The sequence below is a fragment of the Oryzias latipes genome, chromosome 1 (genome assembly GCF_053564925.1).
Source record: "Oryzias latipes strain Hd-rR chromosome 1, Olatipes_Hd-rR_3.1".
Taxonomy (NCBI): Eukaryota; Metazoa; Chordata; class Actinopteri; order Beloniformes; family Adrianichthyidae; genus Oryzias; species Oryzias latipes.
Window position 1 is genome coordinate 19,587,929 of NC_136237.1, and position 24,807 is coordinate 19,612,735.

At 40.1% G+C, this 24,807-nt stretch overlaps 1 long non-coding RNA gene across 1 annotated transcript; it reads right to left on the reverse strand.

Annotated features, from left to right (window-relative positions):
- Positions 1 to 1,067: 1,067 nt before the first annotated feature.
- Positions 1,068 to 1,993, reverse strand: LOC144990960 (uncharacterized). Its single transcript, XR_013654845.1, has 2 exons — positions 1,402 to 1,993; positions 1,068 to 1,321 (listed from the first exon to the last, which is right to left on the reverse strand). It is a non-coding gene; the product is annotated as an uncharacterized LOC144990960 (long non-coding RNA).
- Between the last annotated feature and the right edge of the window lie 22,814 nt (positions 1,994 to 24,807).

The window sequence follows — 24,807 nt, forward strand, 5'->3', positions numbered from 1 at the left end:
ATTCATTCATTCATTCATTTTCTTAACCATTTTTCCCTTTCGGGGACACGGGGCTGCCGGAGCCTATCACTTGTGGGCGAAGGCAGGGGACAACCTGGACAGGTCGCCAGTCTGTCACATTAAAATTATTTTGTTAAAAGATATTACAAACTCTACAAATAATTAAAAAAAGAAAGAAGTCAAATATTAGAAAATGTCAACATTTAACATTCAAATTCTTGGTTTATTATTTGAGTCTGAAAATGCTTGTTAGAGCAAAAAAAAAAAATGTTTCTCTAATTTTTAAATATATTAAAAAAATTAATACAATCTAGTGGTCAATTCCAACATGTACATGGGATTAATACTCCAGTTTTACCACCTATATCCATCCTTAGTTGTGCTGGTTTTTTTAAGTTTCATTTAAGCATCTTTCTTTTCCTTCCCAGTAACCTCTGTTTCTGGAGCCATCGGATTAAACTGTTTCCTCCTTGCTCAGTTTTCTGGAATAACAGTCTGGTGAGTGTCATAATACTGAAAATACAAATACATATTTGGATGGATATATTACACATACTTTAACATATATAAATGGGGAAATGTTAAAAGGAATAAAAGCTTTAAAATATTTGACCAAAGCAAAGCTTTTTTAAAATAAACATGTTTATGTAACTGTGAAGTAAGTTATACTGTTACAGGGATGCCATAGTTACTTTGGGAAAGTAATCCAACTACTGTACTCCTCTGATAAGCTTTTGGTCTATTTTCAAAGCGGTCCCAATGATCTTTAAATTATGATTATGCTGTTTTTATCTTAAATTGAAAAACGTATGTTGTTTTTAGGACATAGTTCCTGTGGAGCCGCAGTAGTTCATAGAAATTTCACCAACGAGTTCCAGCCAGGACTGTTAGCGTGTACTAAGCCTTACCTTCATCTTCCAGTATCCTGTTTTTCACACTCCCTCCAACTAGCTTACATCCCCTAACTTCTCCAAGCTAACATTGGCTGAAGATTTTCATGGAGTTTGTCATGTTCTGAATACGAGACAGACCCAAATGCTGGAACCCGGAAGGACGACACAGGTAAGTGGAGTGGTAAAAATGGAATTTATTTTCCAGTTAGTCGTGAAGATGATGTCGGGAGGCTGGTCCGAACTTGAACCGGGCTCGAATATCTTGGCTTGAACTGGTACTGCACGGCTGGAGATTCTGACGTGGCGTGACTGGAGATCTTGACGTGGTTGGAGGTAGCAGCGCGGTGAGTGTAACTGGTTCTCCCACTGGAACACAGGAACTGCTTGCGATGACATCCAACACAGGTGACACTCGTGGGTAATGAATCCTGAAGCAGGAGAACAAGATTAGCGAAGCACAATGACAAGATTATCTTAAACTAGAGCAGACTAGACCAGGCTTAGTCACCATAAGGGGCAACGAACTGGTGTTGAATACTGGAGCTGGGTCTCCTTATGTAGAGCAGAGGCTTGATGAGTGGAGTGGTCTCAGCTGGTGGAGTCAGGAGAAGAGCAGAGAGGGGAGGGGGAGGATATCTGTCAGAGGCACCATGACAGATTTACTTGTCTGCAAGTAGATTCATCAGAATCGAGCAGGGCAGAGAGCTTGTGGCTTGCTAACAATACATCTGCAAGCACTTTCCAACTACAGTTTTTTGTTTGCTCCTGATTCGCTACAATTTCAATAAAGAAATACTTGGAATACAATTTTAAGCTTATATATATATATATTTATCCAGTTCATCATTTCTGCAATCAGCTTGATAAAGCTGTGTGAATTCTTTATTGCTTTGACTGCAGTGCTTGAAATCAGTCAGTCAAGCAAGCAATTTTCCTCATTAATTAACATAATAAATTATTCACAACTTAACTTTCTTTTAAAATTAACAATTGTTCCAAACATGATTTTAATATAATGTTGGTAAAAGATGTTTAACAACAAGGCTAAATATTTACTTTTAATACTGAATTCACCCAGAGTGTGTGTTCTTGTTGACTAGGTCGGGGCGAGCAAAACTGCAAAACCAGCCGCTGTAAAACCAGGACGTAGCATAAATTATGAAGTCTGTTGTTCGCTGCACATTTTGAGCGCTCTTCTGGACAAATCAAAGAAAAAAATAATGATGACGTACTTCCGTCTTTTTACCGCTTTAGAACAGTTATCGTAAATACTTCCCAGAAGAATCCGTGAAGCCACAGGAAAGCAAGCCAAATCCAAAGTGTCTCGACTATATATACACCAACTCTTCGTAAGTTGACTTATTTTACATAAATTAATGAACTTTTCTTTTCTTTCTTTCTCTCTCTTTTTATTTTTTTTAGAAATGCCGAAGACTGGCTGCGCTAACAAGCCGTGCAGTCTCAATTATGGAGACAGAGACAACAACACCACCCAACAACAGTGAAGGTAACTGTTTGTTTAAATCATCGTTTTGAAACTGTGTTGACATTGCTTCTTTGTTTCTTTTTTTACTTTACTTTTTACAATGTAATGTTTTTAAGCTAGTGAAAATTGTAGGTGCAAATAATATTTATAAAGAAGATACATAAAGCAATTGCATTCAATTGAATCGGTTAGTTCAAAAGGGGCCCAAGTCCAAGAGGTTTGTTTTTCCTGGAAATGATTTTAATTGCATAGCTTAAAGGGAGGCTACACCAAATGATTAATACTTTGCCCAGATTTAGCAACAGTTCATAGCTTACAAATACTATAATATGAAGCACCTCACTTTTGTAATTTCAGAGGACTAGCAAACTAAAGTCTCCGGAATAGTCTCTGGAATTCTTGAAATAAATAGGGGTGCTGCCACATTGGATAACTAGTGCTGTCACCATTGGATAAAGCAAAACCCATGCAAGACAGGGGCAAGTCCAGGAATTTTGCACTTAATGCCTTTTAAATATCAAGCATAGTTAATACATTACAACGGACTTGGGACTTTTTTGCACATAATCAGATAGCTTTTCCTATAGAACACATAATATCTCTATTTTGAAAAAAATAAATAAATAAACAAATAAATAATTATATATATATACCATGAAACATACAATGACTGCAAACTTAATTTCAAGGTACTTTATTTGTACTTACCTTGTTCTTACATGTGGTAAGTACCACAAAAGACACCTTTGCAGAACATGTAAACATCAAGTAAGTATATTATAAATACCCAGTAGGTACCACAAAAGTATGAACCAAATAGTACACATAAATACACAGCAAGTACCATGTAAGTACCGAATAGACACCAAAAAGTACCATGTAAGTACCCAGTTCGTCTCATAAAAAGTACCATGTAAATACCCTGTAAGTACCCAGTAGTCATACAATAAGTACCATGTAAATACCACTTAAGTACACTGTAAGTACTGTACTGTAAAAGAAAGCATTACCAAGAAAGGTAATCTTTAATAAAGAATATTAAATGAACCAAGATTTCTTGACACTTAGAAAAGGTCTACAAGTAGGCAAATATGTTCATTCAAAGTTGGTTCACTTTGTTTGCACAATTTAGAATGCACATATTGCATGTTTTTTGATTGACAGGTCCTGAATTCTGTTAAATAAATGGCTCATGTTGCATATGACAAGTTGGTCACCTTTAATAAATCATCCAAAATATTCATGTGTCTTGACTCACCAACGTTTTTTTTATTTCTACAGAAAACTGAAACAGCAAAGTAAGCATAATTCATAACGGCATAATAACATTTATTTTTGTATGACTTCCAGTCACATATACCAGGAATGATTTCCACTGCAAGTGTACTACAAGTCACCTAATTGAAGCAAAAGCTGTCAAAAACAGTGTGAATTCATACTGATGCTGACATTCATGGCAAAATGTCATCTATTTGTTGCACTAACAGCAGCTGTAAAATGTACTTCCTGAGGAAGCTTGGGTCATTGAGTGTCCGCAGAAACTATTTGAATGTTCTGATATGCTGTGTACACAGAAAATACATCTTTTTATGCAGACATTTTGAGCTGACATGTTGCAATGGGTAATATAAGACACCGAATAAGGTGGAAAAAAAATGGCTCTGGAACCACTGTAGCTGAAGATGAACACTAATGTATTTTGGACAACATCACACATTCTCTTTAAAAAAATGATAATACAACGAGTCAGTGAGAAATTTCTTTAGTTTCACCAACAAAGAAACGTCCAAAATTTTTCTCTTTGCCTGGAATACTGCAATAATGTGGTGTGGCATGAGCAAGTCAGTGGGTGGTACGGCTGAGATAGAACTTTTCAAATCTTCTGTATTGTTGGGTCTCATGTCCCCATTTTGTCATTAGAATTCTGAGTATCAGGAATTAAGCAGGGTTGGACATGGTTAGTCCTTAAATAGAACGCCTGGTATCTCTAGACCACTTGAAATCGAGGAATCCCTTTGGCAGATGCCACACTGTGAGGCCAGACAAACTGGAGTGTTAAAAACAGAGGATAAAGAAGCAGGTTAATGGTGTTTTTTTTTTAGATTGGACTGTGAGTGAAAACCAACTGAAAGGCTAACAGGCCCCAAGAAGTTAGCAAAATGTAATCCAAATCAGGACTGGGTGTCATGGTTTGATTAGCAAAACCCTTAGTGAAGGAGGGTCTCCACAGTCTCTTGGGCGGTGGGCAACATGGTAGAAGGGAGCCAAATCCACCACTTTAGAAAAACTGTCAACTACAGATCAGTGATGACATATAGAAATATGGGATATCAAGGGAACCGCTAAAATATGAAGAAGTTTGGTGGGGTTCCGAATAATAAAACCTGACATGATCTTAAGACTTTCCATATCCTTCCCAAGTTCCGGCCACCAGAACCTCTATCCATGCCGCTAAATCATTTGGCTATACAGTTTGCCGGTCTGTTGCAGGGCCACACAACCACAACCACACACAAACACACACACCCACACACACACCTAGGAAAACTTAGAGATACTAATTTACCCTTTGAAGCATGTCTTTTGACTGTGAGAGGAAGCGCTCAGAGCATGCACAAGGATGCACAAGGAGAACCTGCAAACTCCACACTGAAGATCCTAGCTGGGGTTTAAACCAGGGCTACTTGCTGTGAGGCAAGAGTGGTAACCACTATGCCACTCTGCAGCCCAGCATCAGAACCTTTGCTTGACAAAACCTATAGGATGTTTTCAGCCCGGGTAAAAAACAAAAAGTTGGGAGGTATGCCAGCACAATTGCAAAACTTAGACTGGTGGTACAAACAGTTTACCATCAAATCAAGATAATGGAGAAGCAAAGTCCTTTGGCTTTTATTCTTATTTACTTCGGTGTCAAGTTGCAGTTGGTAAATGAACACTAGGAGACAGAATGTAGTCAGGGTTAGATGGACTAAGGTTATCTGTGTGGAAAAAACCATCAGCTTTCATGTTTTTAGAATCAGGTCTGTAAGAGAGAAATGGATGCATAGGGGCTGGTGGGGGTTTGTTCTTTAAGCAAATACTTTATATCTCCCTGGAAATGTTAAAGGTAAACATCTCCCACCATCTCACCCACAAAGCAGTTCCCCATGCAGCGGCACAACCCAGTGATTAAAGGAAGATCAAATGCCACCTTGGTTAATTCTGGGTGATGGAAGTTGGCTGAATCAAGAAATGGATTTTTCACGGTATTATAAAAGTTCTGCAAGAGGATGAGTTGCGGTTGTAGTGTTTAGGAAAAAACAAACAAGGTTCATGAAACTGAGAGACTGGGACAGAAGAAGCAGAGAACATATTCTCCTAAACATAGGACCTGGATGTGTGAAGGCCCATCTGGGGTATCTACAAACCTTTAGCATGTTCCGGACCTGTAATTTCTCCCTCTTGGCCCTTTCCGTAGTTGTGGGTACTCCCTATGATGACAGCCAATTTGTGTTGAAGTGTGTGGTGCAAGTCAAAAAGTAGATATTGGTCCGTATGGATGACTGAGAATCTACACCAACAAGTAAAGAAGAACACACACAGAGATCACCTTTACAGGAGAGACTGAAGAGAGGTGAGCAACAGGGAACAACACCACACCTCTTCCAACTGTGAGTACATGCGCTAGTATCGGGTAGCACTAGACCAGTGTAAAAACTGTATGTTAAAAGCGTGTAAAGAAAAGACACATTCAGCGCATTGTTGAATGTGCCACACATGCCCGGTGTGTACTGTGCTTCACTTTTGTCTGACTTTAAAGATGGGTTCTTAAAGCTGTTGCTGCAGATTAATATCTGAAGTAAAATTCTGGAATGTATCCATGAATTTTGCGTAGAGTTCTTCGCCATCTTGGACTGTGCCATATGCCACCTCGAGAATGTGAATATAAACTGCTGGAGGTGCTTCTGGGTTGAGATGTTATACCATATCTGCAGCTGGAGGCATTCGACTTCCAGAAATTCTTCTTGTTCTCTGCAGATTTGAGACAGCAGGATCATTCATCATCAGATCAACACAAGACCACTATGTTTCAAAGTCTGCTTCCTTTTGTGGGCGGAGCAGCTGACCAGAAAATACTCTCAGTCTCTGAGTCTATTTAATTTTAACGATGTGCTCAACCACATAGCGTTGAACTCCCGGTAGATTAAAATCAGGCATGTGTGAAGAAAACATAGCTCTTGGTTCTGGTGGAATAGGTAGAGGCGGTTCATTTGAATTAGGACCAGCGGCAGATGTTGGCACTCCAGTAGAGAATGCAGCTGAAGATTTCTCACTTTCATCATCTTCAGGGGGCTGGGATCTTAGCTTCACTGCTGAGTAACCAAGCAGGACATCACATCCTTAAAAACTTCTGCATAATTTTTGCCGATAAATATTGAAACAGTTTGAAGTTCCTGCAGGTAACTATTAGTAATCGTTTTTTCAACTTGAGCAGCGCAAAGAGTTGATAGTTCTGAGATTTCATGAGTGACAGTTTTATCTTCGCTAACGTATATAACATATTACGGAGTGCAGCAATTGTAGAACCTGAACTAAATTCAACAATTAGTTTCTTTAGGCTCATCAATAACTTGAGTCTTTGAAATTGGACCATACTTGCTCATAAAATCAAGTATCTCTCCCTCTTTTTCTGTCTTTGTGAAACCGACAATGACCACTGAATTGGGAATCTTAATGCCACATTTCTCAGCAGCATCCATGTTTGTGTTGTACTTTGATGATACAATGATACTTCACTATACCAACAGTTCTGCAAATCTCTCTCCTAGCTAGCGCACCACTATTTTTGTAGCATATATATATATTACTTTAAGGGGTATAATCACAACCCGTCAATAAGTGTAACCCAATATGAACATAAATATATATTGGTAAGTATAATGGACTAACTCAGAAGATTAGGTACAGCTCAAGGAGAGAGGAAGCAGAGACTGCAAGATTTACTTTTGGTAAGTACCTTGTATCAGACACAAAACAAACAAAACATGTAACAAAATACATAAATGGAAATCTAAAAAATCTGGTATTTACAAAGTTCACTTGTTCAAAAAAATCATTCCTTAATTGAGTTCCTTTCTGGAGTATAAAAATCAGGGTGGAACAGCAGCTCATGCATAATCCATACAACCCATCAACATCCATAGGTAAGTGTCCAGTGAAGGTAGTGAGCGACAGTTATGAAGAAGGCACTGGGTTGTAAAAGGAGTGTAAATGCGAGTGTTTGTAGGCTACAGGGGGTGGAGGAAGTTCCTCGGAAGGCTCCAATGCTTAATTTCATTCAGGTTCTGGCTTAGCTCACCATCAAGATATCGTCAATTTTGTCAAATACGCAGCTCATTTGCGGAAAGTTTGGACTGATAGTTGGCTCCTAGTAGCAATATAATCCGGCTCTCTTCTCACGCGTTTCTATAGCTTTCAGGGATAGCAGTTTATAAAGCTAGCCTATTGGTTGGTCGTGGTCACATGACTCAAGGCACATGGTAAACACGCAACAGGTAGGAAAGGAAATACAGCGAAATCGGTTTTGGCACCCTTGTTACACAGATAATAAGAGCTCCTCTTGGTGGTGTGGAGATGTGGGTTCTTGTGAGTTGAGATCTCCTTCTTCCACAGATCAAGATCAGTTGTAAGTCAAGACAAATAAAAGGTTATGTGCAAAAACTTCACCCATGATTTTAGCAAGGAATCCATGGTCCCTACTCTCAAGGAATCAAAAAACTGATCAGAATCACAAGCAAGGGAGAGCAAAATCTTGGATAAAAGCAAAAACAAGGTCAGAACACAGGTAGACAGAAACAGGTGCAGGAGAAACATGAATGCTGGGGAAGCAACTACCTGGACTGATAGCGATCTAGGTGAATACATAGCTACTGCCACAGTTGAAATTTATGAGGCTTGACTTCAAGCAAAGTGCAAGAAAATCTTTTAAACCAAAATGCCAGACTTTGATCAAACAAGAAGCAGGGGAGAGTTCTACTAAACATGTAAAGAAAATTGTGCTTCATCAAAAACAATCAATGGGCTTTCTTTTACTATTTTCATGAAGCTAAATTATGTTTCCCAAAAAAGAAAAAGATCAAAGTGGTGATGTTCTTATTACATTGTACTGACTTTTTTTCATGTTGTTAGATACTGTTAGTAACATTGTATTTATTGCTGTACTGCCGCAAGCTGTGATAAAGTACATTAAATGTAAAACAGAGTTGAGCAGCAAAAAATGAAGCTTTCACACTGACTGTGCAAAGTTGGGTATTGAACCAACAATCTCTCATTTGAAGGAAAAAACGATCCTTGGCAGGCTCTATTGGAATAATGGACATAGACACACAAACACAACCAAACCTCTCTTCTTTTCTACACAAACACACACTCTCAGATGTAGACTGTTCTTCATCTAAACTCATCATTATTGAGAGATTTATCTGCTTTATGTGACTGGACAATTTCTAATTTGTGATATATTACAAAGCCATATGCTGTAAAATCAATGAGAAGATTTCTTTTTTTTTTTGCTGCTGGTGTGTCCAACTGCAGTATTGGCAAACCAATTTATCACATCCGCAACAAATTATCTTGAACTAACCTTGGTTTATTCCATCACTTAGGCCTTCTGGAGCTGACTACTTATAATGAATGTTAAAAACGTTGTACATTTCTCTGTGTTGCTCTGGTCTGTGGATACCATTTTAAAAGGAAAAAAATGGGCAGATGATGTCAGAAATGGTGTGAACTGAGTGAGTCTGTAGGCAGACATCTAAATACTGCACTGTCTTTCAGGATTTGAGGCTGTCAGTGAGTGCAAGTGCTCATAAAATGTGTTTTTAGTGATCTTTTAATATTAAAAGGTCCCTCCGTTTGACACAGTGCATTATAAATCCCCTGAGTTGCTGACACTCCACTCACCCATATGAGTTTTTTTGTGAGTCAAACGCTGTATTTCTCCTTTCTACAGATTGAAAAATGTCATGGGCTACCTCGCTGGAAAGCAATTTTTACAGCTTCTGGTAAATCTGACCTGAGACCTGCGGCGTCCTGACAGGTGTGTTCCCTCTGTGCGGTCAGCGGCACTGTTTCATTACTACAATTATAACCTGCAATCAATGGATTTTTGAGGTAATATATCTACAAGGCGAAGCCCATCGAATCTTCAGTTCTGTTTTCTGACCCCAGCACAGACTTTTCAACACACACACGTTGACACAGAGCCAAGCCCAGATAAGATTGCTTTTCCTTTACTGTAGAGATCAATGATAGTACTCCATTGTTCAATTTATTGCCCACACCTTTCACACACAAAAAGACACATGCACACACAAATCATACCTGTGCTTGATGGTACTGCCAGGTGGCATTGCTTGAGTTTATGTGCAGCAACGTGGAGTGGAAATATTCTATTGCCCCCCTCTGGTGACAAAATACGATGAGAGGATGATTTAACAAAAAAAAACATTTCCTTTCTCTTTCTTTTCCTTATCTAATCTGTTTTAACTTTACTGCTCCAACTTTCTTTTTGCATTTAAGACAATCCCTCTGCACCTCAGATTTCCTCCATTGCTTCTTCTAACTTCCGCTGTCTACCAATTCGTTCTTTCATACTTTGCTCTTTCCCACAGACTCTATGGGGAGGTTGTTTCGTTTTCTGAAGTCTTTTATATGGGTGTCCATGTGCTCTTGAGTGTGTCAGAAGCAGAAAAACAATCAGCAAAGACTTTTTTTTATTTAGCTGTCTAATGCGTTTGCTTTTGCCATTGAATAATCCAAGACCCCACAGAGAATTGCCATCATACAAACACACTCATCCCCGGTTTTACAAAGTACAGAATAGAATGGAAATGTTATTCATTTTATGGAAAATGTGTGTCCAGAAGCTGAAGGCAAACCTGCCATTATCAAATGAATTCCCTTTATTATAGGGGTGTAATGATTAATCGACTTAATCAATGAATAGATTTATATTCCTACGATCCAACCAGATCGATCTGTCTGAGGCAAATTGTTAATCAAATCGACCTATACCATTATAAAATTGTATCAAAATCAAATAAATCAGGTTTCGATCATATAAATTATATAGATCGAAAATACCATTTGGGTTGAGATGTGGTAAGTTTATATTACTTTATGCTATGGTCCGGGTGAATGGTCGATTCTGATTGGTTGCTGGGTGTGGATTAAAAAGTGATAATCCACAGTGATAATGCACACCTAAAAAAGAAGATGGCAAGCTACTTTTCGCCGGTCAAGAACCATGGCCTCGGATTTAGCGGTGCTGACCCTCATCCCAGCCGCTTCACACTCGGCCGCAAACCGCCCCAATGCACGCTGGAGGTCCTGGCCTGATGAAGCCAACAGGATAACATCATCTGCAAAAAGCAGAGAGGAAATCCTGTGGTCCCCAAACCAGATCCCCTCTGGCCCCTGGCTGCGCCTAGAAATTCTGTCCATAAAAACTATGAACAGAACCGGCAGCCCTGCCGGAGTCCAACATGGACCGGGAACAGGTCTGACTTACTGCCGACTATGCGATCCAAGCTCCTACTCTGGTCATATAGAGACCGGACAGCCCTCAGTAAGGCTCCCCGGACCCCATACTCCCAGAGCACCCCCCACAGGATACCACGGGGGATGCGGTCGAACGCCTTCTCCAAATCCACAAAACACATATGGACTAGATGAGCGAACTCCCACAATCCCTCCAGCACCCTAAAGAGGGTGTAGAGCTGGTCCACTGTTCCACGACCAGGACGGAAACCGCACTGTTGTTCCTGAATCCGAGGTTCGACTATCGGACGGACTCTCCTCTCCAGTACCCTGGCATAGACTTTCCCAGGGAGGCTGAGGAGTGTAATTCCCCTGTAGTTGGAAGACACCCTCCGGTCCCCCTTCTTAAAGAGGGGAACCACCACCCCTGTCTGCCAGTACAGTGGTACAGTTCCCGACTGCCACGCGATGCTGCAGAGACATGTCCGCAAAGACACTCCCACAGCATCCAGAGACTTGAGGTACTCAGGGCAGACTTCATCCACTCCCGGGGGCCCTGCCACTGAGGAGCTCGTTGACTACCTCAGTGACTTCAGCCCGGGTAATAGACAGCCCCACGCCCAAGTCCTCGTTCTCTGCCTCTTTAAAAGAAGGCGTGTCAGTGGGATTGAGGAGATCCTCGAAGTATTCCTTTCACCGCCCGACAATGTCCCCAGTCGAAGTCAACAGCCCCCCACCTGCACTGAAAACGGTGCCTGTGGAGAACTGCTTTCCCCTCCTGAGGCGCCGGATGGTTTGCCAGAATTTCTTCGAGGCCAACCGATAGTCCTTCTCCATGGCCTCACCGAACTCCTCCCAGACCCGATTTTTTGCCTCCGCAACAGTCCGGGCCGCAGCTCGCTTAGACTGCCGATACCTGTCAGCTGCCTCTGGAGTCCCGCAAGCCAGCCAGGCCTGGTAGGACTCTTTCTTCAGCTTGACGGCATCCCTTACTTCCGGTGTCCACCACCGGGTTCAGGGGTTACCGCCGTGACAGGCACCAGAGACCTTGCGACCACAGCTCCGAGCAGCAGCAGAGACAATAGAAGTGGAAAACATGGTCCACTCGGACTCAATGTCCCCAACCTCCCTCGGTACCTGTTTGAAGTTCTCCCGTATGTGGGAGTTAAAGACTTCCCTAACTCAGACAGACGTTCCCAGCAGACCCTCACAGTACGTTTGGGTCTTCAGAGTCTTTCCGGCCTCCTTCCCCGCCAGCGAATCCAACTCACCACCAGGTAAAATTGATTAAACATTTTTTTATTTTGTAAGTGACCGTGGTATAAGCACGTTTAATGGCACGTGTATTATCAGAAATTAATGCACTTTGCGGAAGCAACTGTCCTCTGTTTTGTGTCGAATGGTTCAGGCTTTCATGGCGTGGGCTAGTTTCTGATAATGCACACCTCGTCGGCCATTATCCAAACATAACGTGAAAACGACCAAGTACCATCACAGCTGACAACACACGTGTGATGGCAACAAAAAGTGAGTAAACCATCATTCCAGTCCAATGTGTGGAAACACTTTGAATTATGAAAAAGACGTGACCATGCAATGTGCTAGAATGTTCTATTAATGATCCCTTTAGATTATTTTCATGTGTATAAACAACAGTGGGCTGAACTTTAGGAAACTAAAATGTGAATGGATTTGCCATTAATTATTGTTTACTTGTTTGTGCACATATTTCATTTATAATTGATTATTTTACAAGAAATACAAAGAATCTGTAAAACTTCACCTGCACTGTTCACCACCAGGTATTTATCTCTGAGTCACACTGGTTCTCCTTGGAGCTGTGGACCGCTGTCTGCTCTTAGTTAATTGTGTTTCATTTATTTAATGGGAACCTTTCTAAGATTTTAGGGCTGGTCTGTTTTGGATGGTTCCCTTTTTGGAGTTTTGCACAATTCTGTGATAGGATAGTTTCTGAGCTCTGCTTCAAGTTAGATTGTTTTAGCCTTTTTCCCCAGTTTTGAGTGATGATTTTTTGCTATTATACTCTATTTGAATGTATTCAACTGTCAAACTGTCTTCTTCTTCCCTGTGCCTGCGTCTTCACCTGTTACACCGTGACATTGACCTGTTCACTTGTTTCAGAAAGGCACAGAATTTGTGCTGTGCTAGGATATTATATAGTTTCATTCAAGAAATGTTATGAGAACTAACTCATTGTCACAAGTGAGAAAGAACAACTTTAAGTTTCAATAAACCTTTATTGACAAACAATGAGTACAAACCAGTTAAGTACAGAAATGACCAATACAAATAAAAAGTTGATCATCAAAACAATCTTTTTATTCATAGAAAACTATACAGTGTATACAGAACAAGCTTCAAGCGTCCTTGCTGCTTTAGAAAACTCAACTTTCACTATGAGATGAGCCCAAAAAGTTGCTTCAAGACACAATGTCCCCCAACTCCTAAAATATAATTCTTCCTTGTTTTCTGAACGTCTAACTTAGCATGCCCAAACAAACAAACACACACACATGCATTTCACAAGGAAGGTGGGACCTCGGACCATCTGTCCCCTACCCCATCCCTGGGAGGGGGTACTGGGCCCTTGGCAACGGCGGCTGTGTTCCCTAGGTGATGGCTTCCTGGGCCCGGCAGCCCTCTCTTCACACAGGGAGAGGAATCCCCGAGTTCTCTGGCAAGACCAAGAGCCGGGGATCACATTACATCTGAGCCTGGGGGTGTCCGAGTCCCTGTGGTGTGGGTTCTGGTCCCTGCCCCTGAGCGCTGGGCCTCACCAAATTTCTAACTGTGGGCGAATCTGGTTGGGCCATGTTTACAACACTTCCTGTGGACCTCCTCTTGCCCTGTGTGTCCTACTCCTGGGCGGGGTTGGCTGGCCCCTGCCTTGCTTTCTCCTGGACAAACCGTGGGCGGCTGCCTGGAGCGCAAGGCGGGTCTCCCTTGGGAGGGTTCCTGACTTGTACCTGGGGTTGGGGTGGGGGAATGTCCAGAACTCCTGGGTGGTGATGAAGTGCTCGTCTGGGGCTGTGGGTGCTCTTCTGGGGTGGGTCCCGCGTTGCGCCCTCCCGGTGCTGTGGGGGGGCTACTCTCATGGTTGGGCTGGAGCTGCACTCTCTATCCCCCCCATGCCTCCCTGCTCTCATGCCGTGCTGGTGTTGGGGGGTTCTGGCTACAGCTGCTGCTGCGGCGGGGGTCTTGGTGTGGGGATGACTGGGCACTCTCCCTCCTTTTTACATCCCATCATACATTTTAGAAGAACATAATCACTCATGTGAGCACAGGTATTAGCTCCACTTTGCATAAATAGTTTGCGCAAATTAAATATTTTACACTAGTTGCTTTGAATGCATAGGTGTGCGTGTGTGAACATTATTTGTATTGCGTACATGTTGACAGGTGAACGTTTTTGGAGCCAACAGGTTGTACACATCTGATGTTGTAGTACATCTGAACTTCACTGTAATGAGTATAACTCATTACAGCCCGCATCATCACCAGGACTCCATTATCCCACCACATCAAACCAATTCTCCAAAACTTACACTGGCTTCCCATTAAACAAAGCATTAGTTTCAAGATTCTCCTCATAACCTTCAAAGCACTCCATAACCTGGCTCCACCCTACATTTCTGATCTTCACATTTCCATTCCCTCCCGATCTCTCCGCTCCTCTTCCTCTCTCCAACTCCATGTCCCACCTGACCGTCTTGCCACCATGGGGGGCAGAGCTTGCAATTTTTTTCATATTATTTATCTTTTCTTGCAGATTTTTGTATTGTTCTAGGAAATGATTCGCACTCCTTTGCACAGCTCATGAGTTTGTCACCAGCCGTAAATATATAGGAAATGGCCCCAGATCCTCACCTTTTCCAGCCAAAGTCATTTCTGCAATAGATGCACTTAAAGTTATTGTATTTTTTTCTATATTACACTGGCGACATGTGAGGGTTGTGGTTTTGTCCGTCAAAATTCCTTCAGTAGAGTTTGGTAATGGTGCAGGACTTCTTCAGGGTTAAAAGGTCTTAGAAACTTGCATAAACAACAATCTAACATGTATTTAACTTCATATATGAACAGCATAATCCTTCAGAAGAATCAGAACTGCACATCTTCATTTTTCAACAATTTTAAAAATCAAAACCCAACAGATTTAGTGGGTTCTGAAGATGAATGGATGGATGTAAAATTGCACTGTTTATTGTAAATGGTTAAAAAGGTACTTGAGTAGACACCTAAAAATATCCAAAGATTAAAAGTCTAAAGGTTGATGTGTAGGAGACCTCTATATGCAGATATCCTTTAAAACAATATTGGTAGACATCTATAAAAGTAACAAAGTAGAGTTATCTGAGATGTCCAGTAGACATCTACAATAGATGTTTAGTAGTTATCTAATAGACATCTAGTGCCCAGTAAAAAAAAAAACTACCCAAATAGCTTGTTGACAACACCCAAGGCATGATGGGACACCAACACAATTAGGTATGTGAGGGTTGTCTGCTGAAGATCAAAATGGCGAAGTGCAATTGACCTCTTTAAATGAATGTCTATCAGATGCATTATGTCTATCTAGCTGTAAACCAGGGGTGCTCATTACGTCGATCGCGATCGACCGGTCGATCTTCAAGGACAAGAGTGTAGATCACAGGGCAGAAAACATAAAAAAAATGAAAATAAAGTACTTCTTAAAAATCCACCAGACAATCAAAATCCTCACCGACAAGGAACGGGACTTGATTGACATGCAGAACGGCCAATCGGACATCCTCTGATACATACTTCACTGCAGACGAGTGTTTAAATTCACTGAGCGCAAACTCTCCCCGCGGCATGTCATATCCGCTGGCAGAAGATCACTCCGGACAACCGGACTATTTATTGAAGCCGCCCCGCGTGTGTCCTCCTGCTATCAGCTCTGCAGTTCTCGCCCGATAAATACGAGCTCATGAAGGAAGCTGTTTTTTACGTGGCACGCGCTTCATACGGAATCATCTGTTAATACAAAAGTATCTTTGTATAATCTTACTGCGTAGTTTTTAATCATCAGTACATAAACAATAATGTTCAAATAAATATGTAACTAATAAACATAAACATTTATTAATAGTGTTTCATATATATCTATATCTATATCTATATCTATATCTATATCTATATCTATCTATATCTATATCTATCTATATATCTATATATCTATATATCTATATATCTATATATCTATATCTATATATCTATATATCTATATATCTATATATCTATATCTATATCTATATCTCTATATCTCTATATCTCTATATCTCTATATCTCTATATCTCTATCTATCTATATATATATATATATATATATCTATATATATATATATATATATATATCTATATCTATATCTATATCTATATCTACTCTCAGTAGGGGAAAATATTTCTGTCTGATGATGAACTCAGAGACTGACTGTAATCCTCTGCTGTAAACATTGAAATAGTAATAATTTAAATATCTAATAGATGTGTCTGTGCCCAGTGGCATAGGGTTGGGGGGGTTAAGGTGACAAAAAAATGCTCCTTTAACCCTTCAACACCAAACATTTAGCCCCAGTGTTCAAAGTCTTTTGACTACAGTAACTCTTTAACCGTTTATGCAATTAGCATAATTCAAGTGGGGAAAAGCAGCTTTGCACTGATTGCAACACTTTACTGTAGTGAAGTATTTGCACAATCAACCTGAATCAGCTGATTTTGTTGCGGAGAAAAGGTGCAAACGGATGGGTTGAATGCAGATATTGAATTACTCACACTCAGGTGTATGAAATTGGCTGAGAGGAATTAAACAAAAGGTAGATAATTGCGGAAATAAAATCATTTTAAATTGCATATTGTTTTTTGTCAAGAATCTTTTTGTCGTTTTAGATTAAATAATTGTGTCAATTCTATGATGCCTAACTTTTAGAAAAAACAAGATGGGGGGGGGGGGGTGTCACGCAAATTTACCTGCTGCTTTCGCTTTGATGTAAAGGTTTTCTCTGTGATCCATCATCTCATGGTAGATTATTTGTGTCTACAATTCAGAGCAATAGCAGGTGAAACAGTTTCCTTAAAAGCAGAACTGAAAAATCTCCCAGCATTCTTCAGCAACAACTATTTGACACATTCTTCCAGGAATAATTAGAGGTCCACCAGAGTCTTGTTAAAACCCAGCGACAGCAGCTGAGGGTTCTGTATTGGATTATGCCATAGAAGACTCGTGTGTTGTTTTCAAGAATAAAAGTAATAAAAATTGTATTTCAGTTTACAAGAAATTACTTTTCATGTCGTGAAACTGATGTGTTCCATAGAAAGTTTGTCATGACAAATTTCAGAAAGTTTATTATCAGTCTTGCCCCAAGTGTACTCTAACACTATTGTTGGAAATGACTGCAAAAAAGGACCTCTGCAGCTAGTTTGAGTTGTTGTTTCATAACATCATATTAGCTTTGATCACTTAAGGTGGGAAATGCTCCTCCAGGATGCCGTAACCTGAGAATACTGCTGTTTTAACTTCATTTACATGATATATAGCAAAAGAAATAAGAAAAAAATAAATCTTTTGGCTTCCACTGATGGTTATCCTTCAATTTTCCTCTCAGTCAAAGGTTGTCTGCACTGAGGGAGCACTCCACTCTTAATGAATGTCTTTTCTCTCCATATCTAGGAATCTGCTGTTTGACACACTCATATTGGATAACAGTGAGACCAATCAATGACAGCCTGTGGCAATAGAGTATATAGACAGATAGTGAATCACACTTGCTCTGACAGCTTGGGGCAATTTAGCTTCTCCAGTTGACCTAAAAAACCTGACTCAAGCCTGCCGAAGGGTCGGCATGAATCTCATGAACGGCAGAGTTGAAAAATATAAATGTAGTTCTGAAGCTATTGGTACAACTCTGACCCTCCACATTTGCATTTGCATGGACATCCTTCATATCAGACATTGTGAAAATCCAATGAAGCGCAGCTAATTGTGAATCGGAGGTTTCAAAAAGACTATTTTCAATCAAACATATAGAAAATTATGCTCTTCACATAAATATTTTAGCTGAAAAATATTTTTGTAAATGCTGCTTGCTTGTTTAAGACATCACCATATTAGCAGGAAATGAAAGTTAATGATAAAACTGAAGAGTTGGAAGGTTAATCCATACTAAATTTCTCAAGAGCATAACTGAAGTTCTGACACGTTTGATTCTGTGTCAAGAATAAAAGTTCAGACTTGACAGAGTGGTCATTTTAATCTGCTGATGGTTTTTTTCATTAAAAACAATTGCTGATTCCATTGTAGTTCAATAAAATGAATCAATTCCTGTCTAAACATGGATGAGGTTTTCCCAAAACATAGCTCTCGCTTGTAAACAATTGACACATTTAAGAGTGTTGGGGGGAAAAAGTACCGTTCATTTAAGAGAACATAAACGGATTTACCTCATTTGATGTAAATAAACCCCTTTATCTCTGAACAAAATTTGTGGTTCGCTTGAAAGCTGTCTGGAAAAAGATCGAACTCTACAAATCTCTCCTTCCTCACTAATGAAACGTTTCAAAAGGATATTGATCCTCTGTAGGAGCAATGATATTTGAAACTTCAGACATTATTGGTCACGTGACTGCGGCTCTTTGCCACAAAGTCCTTCTGCGCCAGGAACAATGGCACAATGCAAAGCATACCACAGGAATGCAGCAAAGCCTTTTGGACTGAGGTCTTCACGAAAATCCTCATAGCAGGCAGGTATAGGCTGACAGACTGAGGATCAAGGTTCTATTTGTCCGCAAGTGAATGCATCAGAATTGAGCGGAGCAGGGAGCTTGTGGCCCCCAGACTGTAGCACTAGTGTCAGGTACAACCTTTTTCCAGCAGCATTTTCTCATCTGCCCCAGATTCACAACGATTTAAATAAAGAAATACTAAGAACTGCAATTGTAATCTTAATGTTATGTCCTCCATCAGGAGAAAATGCTACAACAACATGTTAATAACACCAAAAACACAATTTTCATAGAAGTGGGTCTTGGAAAACTTCGGTTATCAGATAAACATAAGCACTATGTGACTAACTGTGTTTAATGAAATGTTCACTGGGTAATAATCCAATTTAATTTTCTGAAAAGCTATTAAAGTTTACAGAACCATTTATAGATTTCACAAAGAGACAGCAACACAGTGAATTAAGCTGATAGATGTCAAACCATTTCCTGTCGGGCCAAATTTTGCAGAAAGAAAAACATCTGTTTCTGAAAAACTCATGATTTGGAGATTTTTTGAAAATCCTTTAAAAACAATGTAAGTCTTTGTTTTAAATCATGATGGCTTTAAAGGAATTTGGTTTTGAGAGATTTTGTTGTGACTTTAAACTTTCAAGGATGTCAAATTAGAATGGGGGGGGGGGGGTAATCACATTCCCTTTGCTGATCTAAAACAAAATCTAAAACACATTACATTTTATATAACTAACTTCATGCGTGCCGACTTCACAGAATGGATTTCTTTTTCTTATTTAATTGAAGAGTCAGACTAAAGCATTACTTGTCTAATTGTCTTGGTTTCACATTTTTATGCTTTAATTTGTAGATTAAAAAAATTTGTTTTGATTGTAGTTTTTATTTTCATTCTGGATCATATACTTTATTTTTCTGAATGTTTTTAATACAAATATTGACTTTAACAAATATTTTCCCTCACGATTTAAACAGGAACAGCCAGAGACATCCATTATGTACATGACTGCCTCACTATTTTGCCACACTGATTATCTCTTGTCTCCCTTAAAAAGGGCCAAATTGCAATCTCTTTGATCCAACTTTTCCTCAGAAATGCTAAAGTGTTTTCAGGCTTGACCAAAATAACCAGGAATTTGATTTAATTTGTGTCACTTTGTATGTTCGTGTGGTTGCTTTTAGAGCAACAAATATTTCTGGGTTACCCACTAAGATTACTGGTGCAGATGATTAGAAGACTTAAACCCAACAGAACCTGGTTAGATGGAAGGGTTTTATACTAAATGAAGGTTCTTTAATACTTTTATGTACACTTTTTTAATTTGTTATTTACACATTAAGTAATTCATTGTTAAATTGACCCACGTGGAGCTCCATACCAGTTGAAATCAGTTTGGGTAAGATTTCAGGACCTAACTTATCCACTGAAAAACAAGACTATAAATTATCTTGCTGGCCGAACTAGGGAGAGTAGAGATAGACCATTCAGAACTTAGGTTTGGTAAAGAACAACCATTTGAGGTGTTAATCACCACTGGGGGTTTCATCTGTCCCACCAGACATTGGCCTGAAGCCACATAGGGCCTCCGGGGATATATCTGTGGAGTCCATTTTTCAGGTTTTTGTCTTGTTTTACAGGTCATGGTGAAGATCCAGAATACTTTGTCTAGTCTGATCCAACTTTTTATTAAAAGAAATAAATTCCAATTAAGTTTTTTGATCACTTTCTTCCTCATTAATGAACACGCAGACAATAGCAGGGGCTTTTCTCACTGTAGCTAGTGTAAGAACATGAATTACTTTCATTTAGGGAATACCACATTATCCAGACATATTGGAGCAACATTGAATCAAATCAGTTAAAACCTCAGTTTAAAACGCAGAAGATAAAATACTGTAGTTTGTTTCCTTTGAACGTTCAGTTCTAACTTTTGCTTGAAATACATCCAGAACGGGGAAATGAGGACAGGGCTGCTAAGCAACCCATTCTTATTACATACGGTCTCCATAGCCAGAGGTGTCTTATTGACTCTGATAGCAGTTCCTCCATTCAATCTGCACAACAGCTCATTTGACCGATGAGTGCCTCTTGTCAGCGACAACACTGCCACAGTAATGATCCCCATTGAATGGGGAGTGACTTTACAAAGCAAGTATAAAGCCTGATAATCAGTAGTAAGATTTTCTCATTGTCTGGGGCAGTAAATGCCATTTGAAAAGAAGCGTATAGATCATTGAGCTTGTAGCAGAAAGTGCACAGGAACATTACAAAGCTATTGGAATTTTAATTAGTTTCAAATTTGTTTAAGGTAAAGTTTTGTTAGCCAGTGCTTCTGATTTTATTAGTCTGTTGGAGAAAATAGGAAAGATTTTGGAGACATTTTTATTAATCTCTTTTTTTTTTTTTATTAACTACGGAAATCTTTGAGTAAAGGCCCGTACACACCGGGACGAATATTCGCGAGGAGTTATTCGCCAGCGTTTTTCGCCACGTTTTTGTGTTCACACCCAGGCGATTTTCGCTGACGATGAGGCGAGTGAACATGCAATTTCATTCCCTGACATTAGATGGCGCTTAATGTAAAACAGAAATACTCCTGTACACAAGGTGGCACTGCGCAACTTTACGCTTCTTAAAGTCGTTTTTCACTCAGAAGAAGAGAGCAAGTATTTACGCGCTTGTCAGAATCATACAAAGAAAACATGAATATTTCAAGCACCAGTTGCTCCAACTGGTGCTTGGTTCGGGGATATTTTAGAATGTCCGTCATTATTTCTTCGCGGCAGTGTAGACGCTACTTGGCGTCTATCTTCTTCGCTGGTATGTGTGCTCAGCAAGGCAGTTTTGTGTTTGAGCGCCCCCAAGTTGTGTTTTACTGTAACTTCAGAAGCTCCAGACACGTGTGCAAAAGCGCAATTCTCATTGGTCGAATAGATTTCGACGCGACGCGACGCGTCAAAAAGAACGAACAGAGGCGGGTTTTTTTTTTGACGCTTTGACACATGGCGTTCTTTCGCGTCGGTGTGCACACTTCGTTGGTGCCCTTTGTTTAGTCACGAGGCGTTAAACGTCGGCGAAAATCGCGCGCGAAATTGTGTACGGGCCTTAATGTTGATCATGTCTTTGTTGTGGTGATTGTGGTGATTGCACGTAGTCTTTACCCATGAAATACTTGCACCAAAGAGCTTGACTCTTGTTTGCCGTTGGAATTGCATGAGTTTGGGGCGTTTGGGAAAAACCTTACTCAGCTTAAAATGAATGGTATTCCTCCTCATGCTGGTCAAAAGTCTGAACACTAGGCTGTGAAATGCCATTCCAAAGTCAACAAACGTAGTTGTGTTGGCCACTTTGGTACCTACACCAAGCTGATCCCACAAGTGTTTAATGAGGTTTGAGATCAAATTCTGGAGGAAATTTTTGATCAACTCCATTCTTCTGATGCGACTTTAACATCTCAGAGGATAAAAATGGGTCTAAAATAATAAATAGAGTGTCCTACATCATCACACTGACTCCACTGAAGATCTAATCTGTTGTGCCAACAGCTCCACAAGGGGTTTGTTGCTTGATGCTCCTGGCTCCACTCATAACCTTTTTTAGTGTTGGTGCATGGCTAAAATGTGTCCATTTCTCTCACAATACCACTGCCCCCTTTGGCTACTTGTCTCTGGACATCAGGCAGGTGTCCAGGACCCACAGAGCTAAACAAAAAAAAATGACAAGTAAAAGAGCCATACTATAGAGGCAGAGAGACTCTGACACATCCAAGGTAAATCTGGAATTCTTGCTAAAAATGATATCCTCCACACGCCTGGTTGTGGTGTACTATAGACCCCTTGCAAGTGACGTCACAGCACCTTCGTAAATGCACTCTCTGTCATTTCGGGAGTCAAGTTGGGGGAGTCAAACAGAGTGTCACTCCCGTGAATCTTTTTCATGTCTATGTTTTGTGCCTTCAATGAGTTCTCTTAATGTAATCAGCAAGACAAAATAAAGGGCAGCAGGTCTGCCACAGATCAGAACCGACATCTAGTGTCTCTTCCTATGGAGTGAATGAAGCTTCACTCCAAAGTTGCTAATTTTACCTGTTGGATATATCAAAACAATGTGAGCTTTGACTCCCAAAATGGTGGACAACGGCGCACGGGAGATGTCACTGCAGGATCTATAAGTACAAATAGGCCTGACATTGAACTGGCAAGGTGAGGAAACAAATGTCTAGGGAGGTTGTGTGTGAGTTTTCATTTTAAAACCTGTTACTAACATTGAACTTCAACTAGTAGGTGGGCCTAGGCTCTAAGCATTGCCACAACTTTGTGGTAATACCAGCTTTTGATATCTCCCTGTTGGGTCACATCCATCCAGTTCAATCAGACCTGGCATGATAATTCATGCAGCACACACCCACAGCTCCCTGTAGCAGAGCTAATGCTCACTGGTGCTGCCAATCAGGGACCTAATTGGCACCCCCATCAGGTACCAGAGGCTAAAAAACATAAGCAAAGGGGCAACAGAAAAACTTGCAGAGCAGTGTAGTTCTGACTAATTTTTGACTAGAACAAGCCACACAAAAGTATGTCCCTCACTAATGTGGTACCATTTGTAAGTGAAATAAACAGGCTTTCTATGATCATGACATTAGTTGCCAAGGATGACTTTTGCTTACCAAAACACATATCTGTACTTCTTGGCCTAAGTTTACTTGGATCCACTCTATAGGATCAGAAATGAAATGCAGTCTTTTATTTTCTGTATGGAATAGATTGTGTGAGTCAGTGTTCACTTTGGGATGTGCACTTGTCTGAAGAGTTGTTGTCTTAGACTTGCTTGTTCTTGATGTGAATGAGTAGGTGTTACATTAAAAACATTCCTTGCTTCACTAGCTCTGTCTCTCAGCTCCGCTCTAACATGTCACAACATATTAAATCGCTATTTTTCCATGTATATGCATATGCGTGTGTGAGGGCGGTGGTGATGTGCTGGAGTGAGAGTAAATAAAAGCTTAATTTTCCAGGAAAAAAAAAAACAGCTTACAATATTCTGCATGGTTGTCTTCACTATAAGTGTAAAGAAAAACAAGCGGACACTTTGTGAACACAAAAGGCGTTGAGGACAAATGGAGTATATTTATTTAAATGGTGGATGCACATGGTGATAACAGACATGCAGGCTGCATTCTCATTTTGGCAGTAAAAGACTTCAGAATCACATTCAAATTTTGTCCAACTCAGATTTCCTGAAATCATGCTCTTAAAATTAACCTGACTACTTGAGCAGCTCGCCTGAAGCTCTATCAGGAAGTGAATAGACATTCTCGCGTGGTCTTTGCCAAGAGCAGCTAATTAGCGGTGACAGATGTGCACTGACAGAGCTGGAGTACCACAAAAGCAGGAAAGAGCTCAGAGGCAGAGGAGATGCTTACATTTAGTTCATGTGCTGTAAAGAGCAAGTTCGTTTTTATGGGGAAGTCATGTTTCTTCCTTTTTTAAATATTTGCTTGATAACCAGTGGACAGAACGTAGATCACGTTAAAGCAAATATTCTATTTTTCCTTTTATCTGGCAAAAGCTTAAGCTAGACAGAGGAGAGGGGTGGGATTATTGGATTAGACAGCTGCTGCCAATCAACTTATCAAGGGTTCAAATCCTGAGTAGGACGGTCACTGTGTCCTTGTGCTAGGCACCCAACCCTACATTACCCCTAGTTGTAAAGAATGAGTAAGTCTTAACATAATGATAGATGATAGATGGGACTAAAGTGACTTAAATGTAAGGTTGAAATGGCTGAGATAGCTTGCTGAAGTTAAGTTTAGAGTAATCATACACTTCATTTGCGTTACTTTATTTCTTTGACTTGTTCCTCATCTTCATTTATTTATTTGAAATGGTTTGTTTTGTAAACAATTTTTTTTGCCTAGTGCTTGTGCTCTTCTTTTTTTTGGGGGGGTGGGGGGGCAGGTGAACAATAACCTTCTGCGGCTGTTGCATTAATCTTTTTTTTAATCCTTCCCTAGGGTCAAACATCCATCAAATAACTTTTTCACTGCTCTTGTTTTAGCATAAATGTCAAGAATCCAAATATTTTGATTAGCAATTAAAAAACGGAAGTTACATTTAGATGTTAAAGAAATGTATTGT